Here is a 16799-nt window from a genome sequence, read left to right as displayed (position 1 = left end):
ACTCTCCTCTCTATCTATATTACCAAGATTCACAGTGTGAAAGGAAGATGACATTGTTATAGTATAAGAGATGTTATATAATCTTTTTAGTGTTGAACAGGAAATATCTATATAAATCCATGATGATTATATACACATACATATATTTATGTATATATATAATGTAATATATTTTATATCTAAATATTATTTATTTCTAAGTATAATTATATATATATATATATATATATATATATATGTATGTATAGTCGGGCTTCCTTGGTGGCTTAGAGGGTAAAGCATCTGCCCACAGTACGGGAGACCCAGGTTCAATCCCTGAGTCGGGAAGATCCCCTGGAGAAGGAAATGGCAACCCACTCCAGTACTCTTGCCTTGAAAATCCCATGGATGGAGGAGCCTGGGAGGCTGCAGCCCATGGGGTCACAAAGAGTCGGACACGACTGAGCGACTTCACTTCATATGTATAGTCACTCCATCTAGAAACATTAGGCAACTGAGAAGGTATGATCATTCTTGGTACCTGGAGTTTCCTTTTAAAATACTATTGTTCTTATTTCCAATATTCTGGGAGGTGGGTCATAGAGGATCCTGCTGTGATGTATGTCAGAGAGTGTTTTGCCTATGTTCTCCTCTAGGAGTTTTATAGTTTCTGGTCTTACGTTGAGATCTTTAATCCATTTTGAGTTTATTTTTGTGAATGGTGTTAGAAAGTGTTCTAGTTTCATTCTTTTACAAGTGGTTGACCAGTTTTCCCAGCACCACTTGTTAAAGAGATTGTCTTTAATCCATTGTATATTCTTGCGTCCTTTGTCAAAGATAAGGTGTCCATATGTGCATGGATTTATCTCTGGGCTTTCTATTTTGTTCCATTGATCAATATTTCTGTCTGTGTGCCAGTACCATACTGTCTTGATAACTGTGGCTTTGTAATAGAGCCTGAAGTCAGGTAGGTTGATTCCTCCAGTTCCATTCTTCTTTCTCAAGATAGCTTTGGCTATTCGAGGTTTTTTGTATTTCCATACAAATTGTGAAATTATTTGTTCTAGCTCTGTGAAGAATACCGTTGGTAGCTTGATAGGGATTGCAAAATAAAAGCAAAAATAAACAAATGGGACCTAATTAAACTTAAATCTTCTGCACAACAAAGGAAACTATTAGCAAGGTGAAAAGGCAGCCTTCAGAATGGGAGAAAATAATAGGAAATGAAGCAACTGACAAGCAACTAATCTCAAAAATATACAAGCAACTCCTACAGCTCAACTCCAGAAAAATAAACGACCCAATCAAAAAATGGGCCAAAGAACTAAATAGACATTTCTCCAAAGAAGACATACAGATGGCTAACAAACACATGAAAAGATGCTCAACATCACTCATTATCAGAGAAATGCAAATCAAAACCACTACGAGGTACCATTTCACGCCAGTCAGAATGGCTGCGATCCAAAAGTCTACAAGCAATAAATGCTGGAGACGGTGTGGAGAAAAGGGAACTCTCTTACACTGTTGGTGGGAATGCAAACTAGTACAGCCACTATGGAGAACAGTGTGGAGATTCCTTAAAAAACTGGAAATAGAACTGCCTTACGATCCAGCAATCCCACTGCTGGGCATACACACTGAGGAAACCAGAAGGGAAAGAGACACGTGGACCCCAATGTTCATCGCAGCACTGTTTATAATAGCCAAGACATGGAAGCAACCTAGATGCCCATCAGCAGATGAATGGATAAAGAAAGCAGTGGTACATATACACAATGGAGTATTACTCAGCCATTAAAAAGAATACATTTGAATCAGTTCTAATGAGGTGGATGAAACTGGAGCCTATTATACAGAGTGAAGTAAGCCAGAAGGAAAAACATAAATACAGTATACTAACGCATATATATGGAATTTAGAAAGATGGTAACAATAACCCGGTGTACCAGACAGCAAAAGAGACACTGATGTATAGATCAGTCTTATGGACTCTGTGGGAGAGGGAGAGGGAGAGGGTGGGGAGATTTGGGAGAATGGCATTGAAACATATATAATATCATGTATGAAACGAGTCGCCAGTCCAGGTTCGATGCACGATACTGGATGTTTGGGGCTGGTACACTGGGACGACCCAGAGGGATGGTATGGGGAGGGAGGAGGGAGGAGGGTTCAGGATGGGGAACACAGGTATACCTGTGGTGGATTCATTTCGATATTTGGCAAAACTAATACAATATTGTAAAGTTTAAAAATAAAATAAAATAAAAAAATAAGTCAAAAAAAATAAAAAATAAAATACTATTGTTCACACAATCACATACAAAAACAGTTCTTTGGGGAAACATCTGATTTTAGGTATTAACCATTCTGAGAGTATAACATCTTGTTATACCAAAGAGAAAGAAAGAAATTACTACTATAATCATTTCACAATGAATCCACCTATGAAGAGAGAGAAGCCAATGAACTTCAAAAAAGATATTAAGGTAGTGATGTTGTCGACACATAGGCAGGGCACCAGAGTATTCCTAGACATTTCCGAGTTTAATAAAAAGTATTATAATATGAATATAGTCAAGTAACTACTTATTTCATATTTCTAGACTAAAAAATGATAAATGATAATTTTAGTTGATGAGAGCATACTGAATTCTGTAACAAATCACTATGGAAAATTTTGCTTCAAAAATAATATAGATATATTCTCAAGTAAATGAAAATATTGATTTATTCATTGTTAAAGGTTAATATTTTAATAGAAAAATTTAAAAAAAAAAGTTGCTCCGGAGTGACCAACTCTTTGAAACCCCATGGACTCTAGCCCGCCAGGCTTCTCTGTCCATAGAATTTTCCAGGCAAGAATACTGGAGTGGATTACCATTTCCTTCTCCATCTGAGTCTCCAGGAAAACACAGAATTTTAATGTATCTTTAATTATAACTAGGAAGCACAAATATGATGGATTTTTGTGATCTTTCTACTCCTCTCTCATGTTTTATTCCCCAAAATATAGTTTTCTATTATCAACAACTGATCTGATCTGATCTGATTATCAACAACAAAAGATGCCTTAGGTTTGCATAATTTATTATGGTTACTTGACTATTAGTTACTTCACTAATACCTCTATGTATTTTTGTAATAGAAGGGGCTTCAAAATTCAAAATGAGTTGTGTTAATATATAAGCATTTTACTTATGGTAAAAAATCTTATTAATATATCATGTGTGTGAATGTTATATATAATATTTGCCCAGTGCCATCACTGAAGTACAGATTTTAATCACAGTAGTTTATGTAAGACATTGGATGCATATTTCCTGCAGAGGAAATATAATATTTTAAAATATGCATGTGTATTTTCATGTACCCATTACAAAATATTATTTTCAGATAAATACTAAATAAAATATTTGTGAATGTTAAAAAAAAGATATTAATTACACAGATCAAAACACATCAAATAACTTAAATCCACAAATTCAAAATATTATGACACAAAGACTGATGAATAAACTCATTTGAAGTTTTGTCTAACCTTCATGTCTCCCTTTATAAGCTGAGAAGGATTAAAGACTAGGATTGCCAATAAGAGTACATGTGGTATCTTCACCTTCTTAATCTTTACACAGCAGTATTACCACAGAATAGTCCAGTTTCTTACATGACAAACATCATATGGTATACATTGCTGTAGTTTGAAAATAAATTGAATAGCTGGTAAACTCTCTTAGTTTTATCAGTTTTAGTTTTGAAAGACTATGCGTGATTGGTATCTTGGAACTAGAATCACGTGAAGGTTGATTCACTTGTATGTCTAGTGCCTTGGTGGGGAAGACAGATTAGAACTGCTGACCATATATAGCACAGGGAGTCCAGCCTGGTGCTCTGTGATGATTTAGAGAGGTGAGATAGGGGGAGGGGAGGGAGTCTCAAGAGGAAGGTGATATATGTATAATTATGGCTGATTTGCATTGTTGTATGGGAGAAATCAACACAGCATTCTAAAACAATGTTCCTCCAATTAAAAAAAAAAAAAAAAGAATTGCTGATCAGAGCACCTGCAATGGCCTCTCTATGTGGTCTTACTTTCTGACAACATAGTGACTTCAAGATAATTAACTAGACTTCTTAGGTGTTGACCGGGCACTCCAAAATGAAGTGTTCCAGTAAACAGGGCAGAAATGCATACACTTTCTGCCTTAACTTTGTAAGTTATATAGTGTTTCCACAACATTGCTTTGGTTATAAGGAAATCACAAGTCCACCATGTTCAAGAGAAGAGACACAGACTCCACTTTTCACTGAAAAAAACATGACGGTCACATTGCAAATGATCATGTAGGATGGGGGATATTGTGTGGCTATCTTTGAAAAACACAGCCTGTCACAGAAAGCACACATATCACTGGTCTCCTGAAGAGAGAAGCACCACCACATATAGTTCATGCTCTGTATTTACCAAAAGTGATCAAAATCTGTCTTATCAAACATATCTCTTCATATTTCAATAGACTGAAAATGTATAGACTACCTGACCATAAAAAGTCAAATTAGAAATTAAAAACAGAGATTAAAAATTCCAAAAATTTAGAAATTTAAAACATACTACTTTAGACATTACTTGAAGTGAATGGTAATGAAGATGCATATGTGTGTGTGCTAAGTCGCTCCAGTCATGTCTCTTTGTGACCCTATGGACTGAAGATCACCAGGCTCTTCTGTCCAGAGGATTCTCTAGGGAAGAATCCTGGAGAGGGTTACCATGTTCTGCCCCCAGTGGATCTTCCTGACACAAGGATCAAACCCACATCCCCTGTGTCTCCTGCATTGTGGGTGGGTTCTTTACCACTGAGCCACCAAAGAAGCACAGTAATGAAGGTATGTCATGTCAAAAATACAAAAGGCAGTTTTTATAAGGAAATATTTGTATACTAGAAATATTCATATGCTAGGAAATAGTCCAGATTTTTCTAGATACTGGCAAACAAACTCCAAAATGTACATGGAAAGGCAAAATACCTAGAATTTAGAGTAGGAAAGGAAGTCTTCAAAAGAACAAAAGTAGAGGATTTGTTCACCATAAAATTTATTTCCAAACTGCAGCGATTTATACAGTATGGTGTTTGTATGAAGATAAATATTTCAATGGCAGGGAATTACAGATTCCAGAAACAGACCCACATGTATATAGTAACCTGATTTATGACAAAGCCACCTCCACAATTCAGTGGGGGAAACGATTGTCTTTTCAATAAATGGAGGTGGGTCAATTGAATATCCATATGGAAAAAAATGGACCCTGACCCTATACAAACCATACACAAAAATTAATTCCAGATGTATCATAGAAATAAATGCAAAATCTAAAACAATAAAGCTTAAAAAGAAAACATAGGAGGAAATTTTCATGAACTTAGAGTTATTAAACAGTATAATATCACTAACAACAAAATTTTTTTAATGTGCTTCATGAATATTTAGAACTTACTTTTATCAAATACACAATAAGAGGGGAAAGTCAAGTCACAGAGTTAGTAAAGATATTTGCAATACATATATTCAACTAATGATTCATTCCAGATTATATAATAGGTCTTACAAATCAAAACTAAAAGTATAAAAAAGAACAAAATGTGGAAAATGTCACTAATGTGCACTTTACAAAAGATATACAAATGGTAATAATCACATGAAAAGTTGTTTAAAATATTAGTTATCAAGGAAATAGAAGCACAACCACAATGTATTATCATGACCATCCTATGAGAATTGCAACAGGATTTCAAATATCATGGAGGATGTGGAGCAATTGAAACCCTCAGAAATTTCTAGTAAGAAATCCACATTGGAAAGTGGTGTGGAGGGTATCTACTGTAGCTAAAAATGTATTACCCTGTGACCTAGTAATTTCACTCTTAGGAATAGCCTGAACAGAAATAAGTGCATGTGTTCATTCTATGGAAATAATAACAAAAAACCAGAAATAATTCAAATACACTTGAGACATACGATGGATAAATAAGTAATGGAGTATTCATATAATAGATATTTAAGAGCAATGGGGTGGGGAGGAAGAGCTGAAGCTGCATGCAGGACAATCATGAATCTTATAATTTTTAGGAAAAAAGGCTAGACATCAAAAGGACATATTGATATACAGGAAATTATAGAACATGAATATAGAATAATAGAACTCGGAACTGTGTTCCTAGGGATGGTAGGTAATAACGGCCTTCTGAGATTGGAACCATTATGTGTCTTGATTTGGATGGTGGTTAATGAACTGTATACACTTTAAATGAGCTGTACTCTTAGCATTTGTTCACTTTGTTTGATATAACAGGCACATATACTAGAAAAATTTTGCATGTGTTCATTAAGAAAAGTATACTAGAATGTTCAAAGCAGCCTTAAATATTTATCAACAGAAAAATAACTAAATTGTCACATTTTTACATGTGCCATGAACACAAAAATAAAGAAATTAGAGTTATGCATAATGAAAATTATAATTATGGACTCCAAAGATGCAAGAGTGAGGGTTGTAGAAGAATACTTGTACTATTATACACTTGTGGTACCACTTACTTTATAAAAATTAGAACCATGCAATACACAATTACATACTCATATAGCAAAATTATAAAGCAATAAATAGTGATGAGATCAGATCAACATTTTGGAAAAGCTATTTTGTAGAAATTTAGAGTATGGCTGGATAAGAGATATTACCAAAAGATAACTGGGGAAGAGATATTGATTAAGAGGCTATTCCACTGGAAAAAGCTGATGAGAAGGAGATTAATAAGAACATATTCAATGGGAATGGAAAAAGAGGAAAGACATAAAATATTTCAACAGGAGATCAATAGAATCTGTTAATCCATTTGAAATGGGAGGCAAGAAAAGAGATAATGTATATTTATGAAATATATGTGCTTTATATGCCCAGCCATTAAGCCAGGTGTTTTACATAAGCTGTGACTTTTAATCCTGATAATAGCCTTGTGTGATACACATATTTATTTCTATTTTACAAATGAAAAAAAAAAAAAGATTCTCTTGCAGGTTATTTAATTTGCCCAAGGTCAAATGGCAAGGAAATGGAGATGTCCTATTTGAAGCCAGGTGTGTTTGATTCAAAGGTCATGCTCTTTTCATTTCAAAATGAATCCTAATTCATCACATAGCATTTGAACATTGTTGCCTTGGCAAATGGTGATCCTATTAATTGAAACAAGGAATTCAAAAAAGTAGCTTGTTCTATAATACACAGAAGGAGAATCTGATTGTTGGACACATTTTAATTTTTCAAACTGAATGTAAGTTAAAAATAGGCCTAGATCTGTGCTATCTAATACTGTACAGTATTCCCTGGTCACATGTGGTTATTTAAATTTATATTAATTAAAATTAAGGAAAATTAAAAATTTCAGCTCCTCTTTCACAGTAGCCACATTGCAAACATTTTGCAAGTTACATGTGGATAATGGCTGCCATATTGAATGCCAGAATTGTACATTTTCATCATAGCAGAAAAGTGTATTGAATAATTCTTGGATCTATAGTGCTCAAAGAGCTTGGATCCAGCAGTCATCATTATGTTAGATTAGAATATATCACTATGAACACTAATGATTATAATAATATTTCCCATTTATTAATTAAAGCTTTTGTGTGCTCATCAGCTCAATCATGTTCTACTCTTCGCAACCCCATGGACTATAACCCAGCAGGCTCCTCTGTCCTCTTGTAATTCTCCAGGCAAGAATACTGGAGTAGACTTGGCATGTGTCAATAATTTTGCATACACTATATTACTTGATCTTCACTGCAACTCTTTGAACTCAACACACAAATCGTTATATGTGGAGAATGTGAGAGAGACATAAGGTAACACACGCTTTTAAGAAAAGAATTTAGAAAGAATAGCCTATATGATCAATTTAAATAAATAGTTAAAAGAGAATATTGGGTTTTCCTGGTGGATCAGTGGTATAAAACCCACCGACCAATGCAGGAGATGTGGGTTTGAACCCTGGGTCGGGAAGATCATCTGAATAAGGAAATGGCAACCCAGTCCAGTATTTTTGTCTGGAGAATTCCATAGACAGATAAGCCTGGCAGACTATAGTCTATGGTGTAAAAAATGAGTTGGAGACTACTTTGTGACTAAAAAACAATAACAAAAGAGAATATTATAGATGAAGCTAAAGGAAAAGTTATTTTTTTTCCAGGAGGACTGTTCCTCAAAGTCAAATATTGTACAATATTAAGTATTCAAGTAGGCTTTAGATAGAGAAGTTGTTGGATTTAGCATTAAGGAATCTCTACTGATGTATAGAATGTATTTCAGTAGAAGCTTGAGCAAGCTTATAGGTCAAGAAGTTTTCTTATGAGTACAAAAGAGAAGTGGCTAAAGTAAAGGGAAGGTTGGAAGACAGTTGCTGTTGTTGTTGTTTTAATGCATGGAAATCATAGAACATAGCTGTAGTTGGAAGGACACAGAGTTAGTGGACAATGAGAGAATTAACTTCAATAAGGAAGTGATAATTAATGATATAAGACCTTGGGGGAAGTAAAAGCTGCAACAAGGGACCAGCTGGGTTTAGAATAGAATGTATCTGTCTTCCCATAAGAAAGAAGGGGAAATGACAGATGAAAGTGTGAGTTCATTGAAAAGAAAAATGGTTTCCTTTTAATGAATATTATTTTTACACACACAAAAAGTCTTTATTCAAAGTTTAGAAACTGTCGTTCCATTGTGTAATCTCCTCTGAGAAATCGTCCCTGTTATCTCCCAAAACAACATTCACACTTCTCCTGGTTATTTCTATGGCATTCCAATACGTCCAGTTGTATGGATAACACCCCAGTGACCCTCATTATGCCCAGGAATGTCTTATTTTAATGAAGGAATGAATGAGTCCTCATGGGGATGGAATGACCATTATTATTGTTGTCACTGCCATGAGGGTAAAGCAGAGTTAGAGATTAATAATTAATACATTAGGTCTATTTAACCTTCCTAGATGTTGTTGTTCAAAGTAGATGTGAAAAAGAGAAAATATGGATTATGAATTGGAAATTTTCAAAGGATAAAATTCATTTCTATCTCACTTGATCATTCAGACTGAACATTTAGATAATTTTGTGTTTTGGCCTAAAAACACACATATGCATGCACAGACACTGTGTCATTACAAAATGAGATTTGGTGTTTGGATTCATAATGCTGAGTCAATTTTCTAGTAGATAAAGAATAACAAATAAATGTGAGTATATGTAATTACCATATGAAAACCTTACCTTAAGGACATAGAGCTCCATAGTATCTCAGAGAAAAAATGATTAGAAATTATGTTACATCATTTTATTTCATAAATGAGGCATAAGATGTAGAGAAGTTTGTAACCTGTTGAAGAATCATACAGATAGTGGTTAATTTTTAAGCCTGGGTCGCTGTGTGACATATTTAAGCAGAGTTCCAACATAAAATAAGGAAAAGTATTGAGTAAAAGCTGTCTTCTGGAACAGGAATTTGCTGGACTATTTATTTTGTTATTGTTGATAATAAGTATTATATTTTATTCTTCTAATGTGGTCAAAATATGCACTAACTAAAGATGAATAATCTATTTTTCTCAGAATATTTCTTGATTTAATTGAAATTCTTTTTTTAAGTTAAAGCATGATATATTTAGACTGGAGGACAAGATGGCGGAGGAGTAGGTGGACGTGGAGTACATCTCTCTTCACGGATACATCAGGAATGCACCATCAGACACAGAACGCATGCAGAACACCAGCTGAGAGCAAACAGGGCTACCTGACCAGTGGAAAAGAATATATAGAACCACGCAAAACTCAGTAGGATGAAGGAACTAGGGGGAAAAACAGGAGTAGGAGTGGACCTACCTTCAGTGGGTGGGGGAACTGAAGCGCGGTCAGATCCCCATAGTGGGGCAATTATCTGAGTCAGAGGAGAAACATTTAAGGCTGAGAGTGAAACAGCTGATCTGTGGCAGCCTAAGTGGAATGAGAATCAGACAGTCCTTGTCAAAGCCATACATATGCCTGGTAGGAACGTGGGTATCCTGGAAGGGGCAGCAGCTGGGAACTGAAGTTCAGGGATTGTGGAGCAAACCCACTGTGAGGGCTGCTGTTGATTGTAGACAGAGGGATCGAGGGGATGTGAGGGAGGAGATTGTGATGGGAAATGCCTGTGGAGGAAAGCCAGGCAGCCATAAAACAAGGCAATACTGCTGAGTCATGTGTAGAGGGTGGAGCCATCACCAAGCCTCTCTCTCCCCAAACGGCAGCATCACAGCTGAACAATAGACAGGCTGGCCCATCAAATGCCTGACTGCTTGAGGCACTAAACTGCAGAGTAGGACCCCTCCCAGGGTACTCCTTTCAGTGACTGATGCACTGATCTACAGAGTAGGACCCCAGCCAAAGGGGCCTCTCTATGTGCCTGACATGCTGAACAGTAGAGAAGGGCCCCAGGCAAGGGATTCCTCTAAGTGCTTGAATAGGCAGAGCTAAGGAGAAAGTCTGGCCAAAGAGACCTCTGACTGCCAGCTACAAGAGGCTTGAAAAAAGGCTCTGATAGGGCCATAAGTCCTGCCACAGAGGCGTCTGTGTCCCTGAACACTTGGCACCACCAGGGTCCCTGCGTGCCAAGCAACTGCACTACTTTTATGCTCAACTCTCACTGGGGCAGAGCTGTCACAGGCGAAAAAAAAAAAAAAAAAAGTCTTGTGTTTATGTGTGCAGGGTCACTTTGGTCTGCAACCTTGTAGGTGGTGGCCTGCCAGGTTTCTCTGTCAGAGAGGGGGTTCTCCAGGCAAGAATACTGGCACATATTGGCTAATACTGGTTGCCATCCCTTCTAGAGCACTATATTTCCTGCTGCCCTAGCCACCAACCCCCCTGAATAGCTGATGCTCCCAGAACCCCTGCGACCCAAGCAGCTGTGCCACTTCCACACCTGGCCCTCACAGGGGCAAACCCAAGCCCTCCAGGGCAGCCTCAGGAGCTAAGCCCCAGTGGACGACCCACACATAGAGGTGGAAATAAAATCACAATGGAAACCCAGGGACAGTGTGGTTAAGCAAAAAGACCCAAAACTTTCCCAATAGCTGTACAAGCTGCAGATTAAATCCACCCAATCAACTAAACAGACTCTGTGCCTATGGAATACATAAAAAGCCATTAAGAGCTCCCACAAAAGAAAACACACTAGCTCTGATAGCTGTGGACATTGGAGGCAAGAACGCACAGGAGTAGAACCAGATTAGAATCTGACCTGCCCCCATGGCAGGTCCAGAGATCAGTATAGTGTTGGAGGGCATCCCAGGGAGGTAAGGTGGACTGTGATTCCCATTGTGGGAAAGGACTCTGACAGCAATGACTCAAGAAAAACATTTATTATTCTTATTTTTTGACTTGCTGTAGATTCTTTCAGATTTTTTTTCTTTTCCCCCCTCTGTTGTAATTGTCGATTTTATTGATACTAAGAATTTCAATTAAGCTTCTGAGGTTGTTTTATTATTTTTTTCTTTCACCTCAGTCACATTTTTTATTGCTGTCACAAACCTCTGCCTCTATATTTGGGCTTCTGCAGGTCTGTGTTTTTCTCTCTTTTTTTTTTTTTTTCTTTTATCTCTTCTTTAATTTAAAATTTTTAAATCTATTACTATTTTTCCTACATTTGTTCCTTTGTTTGCTTCTCATACTGTTCTTTTCCTCTTGCAGTTAATCTTTAATGTATATAAATATTCTTTGTCTACCTCTATTTAACTTTGCATATCTATTCTTTCTTTTCTTTCTCTCCTTTCCTCTCAACAAATTTGTTACTTTTATTTTCATTGCTTTATTCCCCAATTGGCACCTTGCTTTAGTTTTGTTTTCCAGTTTGTGCTTTAGTTAGTTTTGTTCTGGTAGATATAATTTCTGGTTTCCTTTGTTCACCAGGTCAATCTATTGTATCTAGGCTCTGTTGAACTGTTTTGATTTTGCTTGTGTGTGTGTATATAAATGTGTATATTCAATCACAGTTTCTATTGTTGTTATCAACCTCTGCCTTTACATTGGGCTTTTGCAGTTCTGTGGAATTTTCTTTTTTCCCCCTTTTTCTTTCTTCTTCTGTTTTTTATTTTCTCTTTGCTCTTTTTTTATAATTTGAATTTTTAATTTTGTTAAACCTATTATATTTTTTTCTACATTGGTTCCTTCATTTGTCTTTCTTACTGTTTTTTCCCTTTGCAGTTAATCTTTAATGTATATAAATCTTCTTTATCTACCTCTATTTAACTTTCATATCTATACTTTCTTTTCTTTCTTTCCTTTCCTCTCAACATATTTGTTAGTTTTGTTTTCATTGCTTTATTTGACACTTGGCCCCTTGCTTTATTTTTGTTTTCCAGTTTGTGCTTAAATTAGTTTTGTTTATAACTGGCAAATATAATTTTTTATTTCCTTTGCTCGCCTAACAATCTACTATACTTTATTTTTGTTGGACTATTTTCACTTTGCTCATGGGTGTATATGTATATGTGTATATCCCATTGTTTTAATTATTATTTGCCTGATTTTGCAGCTGCCATTTGTCTGAGGTTCATCTTTGGTTTCTCATTTTCGGATATCTGTTTTACTCTCCCTTAATGCCACAACAAACCACTTGTGGAATCTTCACTCCTGACCAGAGATCAAACCCTGAGCCTTTGCAGTGGGAGTACTGACTCCAACATTCTAGACTACCAGAGAACTAAACTAAGGAGTTATCAAATAGTGAGAACTCACACAAAGGAAATCACTTGAATACAAGACCCAGAATCACCCAACCACCAGTAGTACCCTGTGCAGAACACCTCATCTAAGCAACAAACAAAGCAAAAATATAAACCCAGTCATCAGCAGACAGGAGTACCACCTCACTCAGCCTTGCCCATCAGAGGAAAAACTAACAAACAAAAACTCAGTACAAAGCTCACCCTATACGAAACTCACATAAACCACTGGACCAAACTTAGGAGGGCAGAAACCCTTCAAGGAAAGAATTCAACTTTACTTGAAGCTTGGGAAAAGGATACAAACACAATAACTTTAAAAAAAATGAAAAAGCAGAGAAATATTGCACAAATGAATAAAGAAACTAGAAACACAGAAGTTCAAATAAATGAAGAGGAAATAGGAAAATTAACTTAAAAAGAATTCAGAGTAGCGATAGTAAAGATGATCAGAAACCTTGAAGACAAAATGGAGAAAACACAAGAATCAATTAACAAAGACCTAGAAGAATTAAAGCAAAAGCCTACAAAACAAATAGCACCATTACTGAAGTTAAAAATACTCTAGATGGAATCAGTAGCAGAATATCTGAAGCAGAAGAATGAATTGGTGAGGTGGAAGATAAAATGGTAGAAATAACTTCTGAAGAACAGAAAAAGTGAAAAGAATGAAAAGAGCTGAGGAGAGTATCAGAGACCACTGGGACAATATCAAATGCACTTGCATTGAAATTATAGGGGTCCTAGAAGAAGAAGAGAAAAAGAAAGGTATGAGAAAATTTTTAAAGAGCTTATAGGTGAAAATTTCCCCAACATGGAAAAGGAAATAGCCAATCAAGTCCAAGAGGCACAAAGAGTCCCATACAGGATAAACCCAAGGAGAAACATGTCAAGAAACATATTAATCAAATTAACAAAGACTAAATACAATGAAAGAATATTAAAAGCAGCAAGGGAGAAGAAATAAATAACATGCAAGGGAAACCCCATGAGCTTTACAGCTGATCTTTCAGCAGAAACTCTGCAGGCCAGAAGGGAATGGCAGGATATAATTAAAGTACTGAAAGGGAAAAATCTACAACCAAGATTACTCTCCCAGCAAGGATCTCATTCAAAATTGATGGAGAAATAAAAAGCTTTTCAAAAGGGCCAAAGTCAAGAGAATTCAGTACCAGCAAACCAGCCTTGCAACAAATGTTAAAGGGACTTCTATAGTTAAGAAATAAAACAGAAGAAAAGAGATCTACAAAATGAACCCCAAATAATTAGAAAATTGCAATAAGAACATAAATATCAATAATTACTTTCAATTTAAATGGATTAAATGCTCCAACAAAAAGACACAGACTAGCTGAATGTATACAAAAATGCTACTGCTGCTGCTGCTAAGTCACTTCAGTTGTGTCCAACTCTGTGTGACCCCATAGTTGGCAGCCCACCAGGCTCCCCTGTCCCTGGGATTCTCCAGGCAAGAACACTGGAGTGGGTTGCCATTTCCTTCTCCAATGCATGAAAGTGAAAAGTGAAAGTAAAGTCGCTCAGTCGTGACCCCATGTACTGCAGCCTACCAGGCTCCTCCGTCCATGGGATTTTCCAGGCAAGAGTACTGGAGTGGGGTGCCATTGCCTTCTCTGATACAAAAATGAGGCCCATATATATGCTGTCTACAAGAAATTCAAGGAATTAGATCTGAAAGAGTGCCTGATGAACTATGGATGGAGGTTCGTGACATTGTACAGGAGACAAGGAGCAAAACCATCCCCAAGAAAAAGAAATGTAAAAAGGCAAAATGGCTGTCTGAGGAGGCCTTACAAATAGCTGTGAAAAGAAGAGAAGCAAAAAGCAAAGGAGAAAAGGAAAGATATACCCATCTGAATGCAGAGTTCCAAAGAATAGCAAGGAGAGATAAGAAAGCCTTCCTCAGTGATCAGTGCAAAGAAATAGAGGAAAACAACAGAATGGGAAAGATTAGAGATCCCTTAGAGAAAATTAAAGATACCAAAGGAAGATTTCATGCAAACATAGGCTCAATAAAGGAGGGAAATGGTATGGATGTAACAAAAGCAGAGGATATTAAGAAGGGGTGGCAAGAATACACAGAAGAACTATACAAACAAGATCTTCATGACACAGATAATCATGATGGTGTGATCACTCACCTAGAGCCAGACATCCTGGAATGTGAAGTCAAGTGGGCATTAGAAAGCATCACTACAAACAAAGCTAGTGGAGGTGATGGAATTCCAGTTGAGCTATTTCAAATCCTGAAAGATGATGCTGTGAAAGTGCTGCACTCAATATGCCAGAAAATTTGGAAAACTCAGCAGTGGCCACAGGACTGGAAAAGGTCAGTTTTAATTCCAATCCCAAAGAAAGGCATTGCCAAAGAATGCTCAAACTACTGCTCAGTTGCAATCGTCTCACATACTAATAAAGTATTGCTCAAAATTCTGAAAGCCAGGCTTCAACAGTACATGTGATGTGAACTTCCAGACGTTCAAGCTGGTTTTAGAAAAGGCAGAGGAACCAGAGATCAAATTGCCAACATCCGCTGGATCATCAAAAAAGCAAGAGAGCTCCAGAAAAACACCTATTTCTGGTTTATTGAATATGCCAAAACCTTTGACTATATGGATCACAACAAACTGTGGAAAATTCTTCAAGAGATGGGAATACCAGACCATCTGACCTGCCTATTGAAAAACCTGTGTGCAGGTCAGGAAGCAAAAGTTGGAACTGGACATGGAAAAACAGACTGGTTCCAAATAGGGAAAAGAGTATGTCAAGGCTATATATCGTTACCCTGTTTATTTAACCTATATGCAGAGTACATCATGAGAAACACTGGGCTGGAAGAAGCACAAGCTGGAATCAAGATTGCCAGGAGAAATATCAATAACCTGAGATATTCTGATGACACCACCCTTATGGCAGAAAGTGAAGAACAACTAAAGAACCTCTTGATGAAAGTAAAAAAGGAGAGTGAAAAAGTTGGGCAAACAGTGGAAACAATGAGAGACTTTATTATTTGGGACTTCAAAATTACTGCAGAAGCAGACTGCAGCCATGAAATTAAAAGATGCTTACTTCTTGGAAGAAAAGCTATGAACAACCTAGACAGCATATTAAAAAGCAGAGACATTTCTTTGCCAACAAAGTTTCATCTAGTCAAGGATATGGTTTTTCTAGTAGTCATGTATGGATGTAAGAGCTGGACTATAATGAAAGCTGAGCATCAAAAAATTTATGCTTTTGAACTGTGGTGTTGGAGAAGACTCTTGAGAGTCCCTTGGACTGCAAGAAGATCCAACCGGTCCATTCTAAAGAAGATCAGTTGTGAATATTCTTTGGTAGGACTGATGCTGAAGCTGAAACTCCAATACTTTGGCCACCTTATGCGAAGAACTGACTCTTGGGAAAAGACCCTGATGCTGGGAAAGATTGAAGGCAGGAGGAGAAGGTGACAACAGAGCACGAATTGGTTGGATGGCATCACTGACTCAATGCATATGAGTTTTAGTAAACTTTGGGAGATGGTGATGGAAAGGGAGGCCTGGCATGCTGCAGTACATGGAGTCGCAAAGAGTCAGACACAAAGAGCAACTAAACTGAACTGAACTGAACAAGAAACCCACTTCAGACCTCAAGACACATATTGACTGAAAGTGAGAGGATAGAAAAATATATTCCATGCACATGGGAAGTTAAAAAAGGTTGGAGCAGCAGCCTTCATATCAGACAAAACAGACCTTGAAATGAAGAAGATTACAAGGGATAAGGAAGGATACTACATAATGATCAAGGGATCAATCCAAGAGGAAGAAATAACAATTGTAAATATCTAAGCACCCAACATAGGAGCATCGCAATACATAACACAGACACTAACAGACATAAAGGGAGAAATTGACAGTAACACACTAATAGTAGGAGACTTTAACACCCCACTCACACCAATGGACAGGCCATAAAAACAGAAAGTTAGAAAGGAAACACATCTTAAATGATATATTAGATGAG

General features: G+C 36.8%; 1 long non-coding RNA gene across 1 annotated transcript in view; it reads right to left on the bottom strand.

The window, feature by feature from the left end:
• Positions 1-16799, bottom strand: part of LOC133260220 (uncharacterized) — a 74476-nt gene that overhangs the window by 27695 nt on the left and 29982 nt on the right. The window lies entirely within an intron of this gene.

This window comes from Bos javanicus, chromosome 14 (genome assembly GCF_032452875.1).
Source record: "Bos javanicus breed banteng chromosome 14, ARS-OSU_banteng_1.0, whole genome shotgun sequence".
Taxonomy (NCBI): domain Eukaryota; kingdom Metazoa; phylum Chordata; class Mammalia; order Artiodactyla; family Bovidae; genus Bos; species Bos javanicus.
Note: the sequence above shows the minus strand (reverse complement) of the source record. Positions and strands in the feature narration are given on the sequence as shown.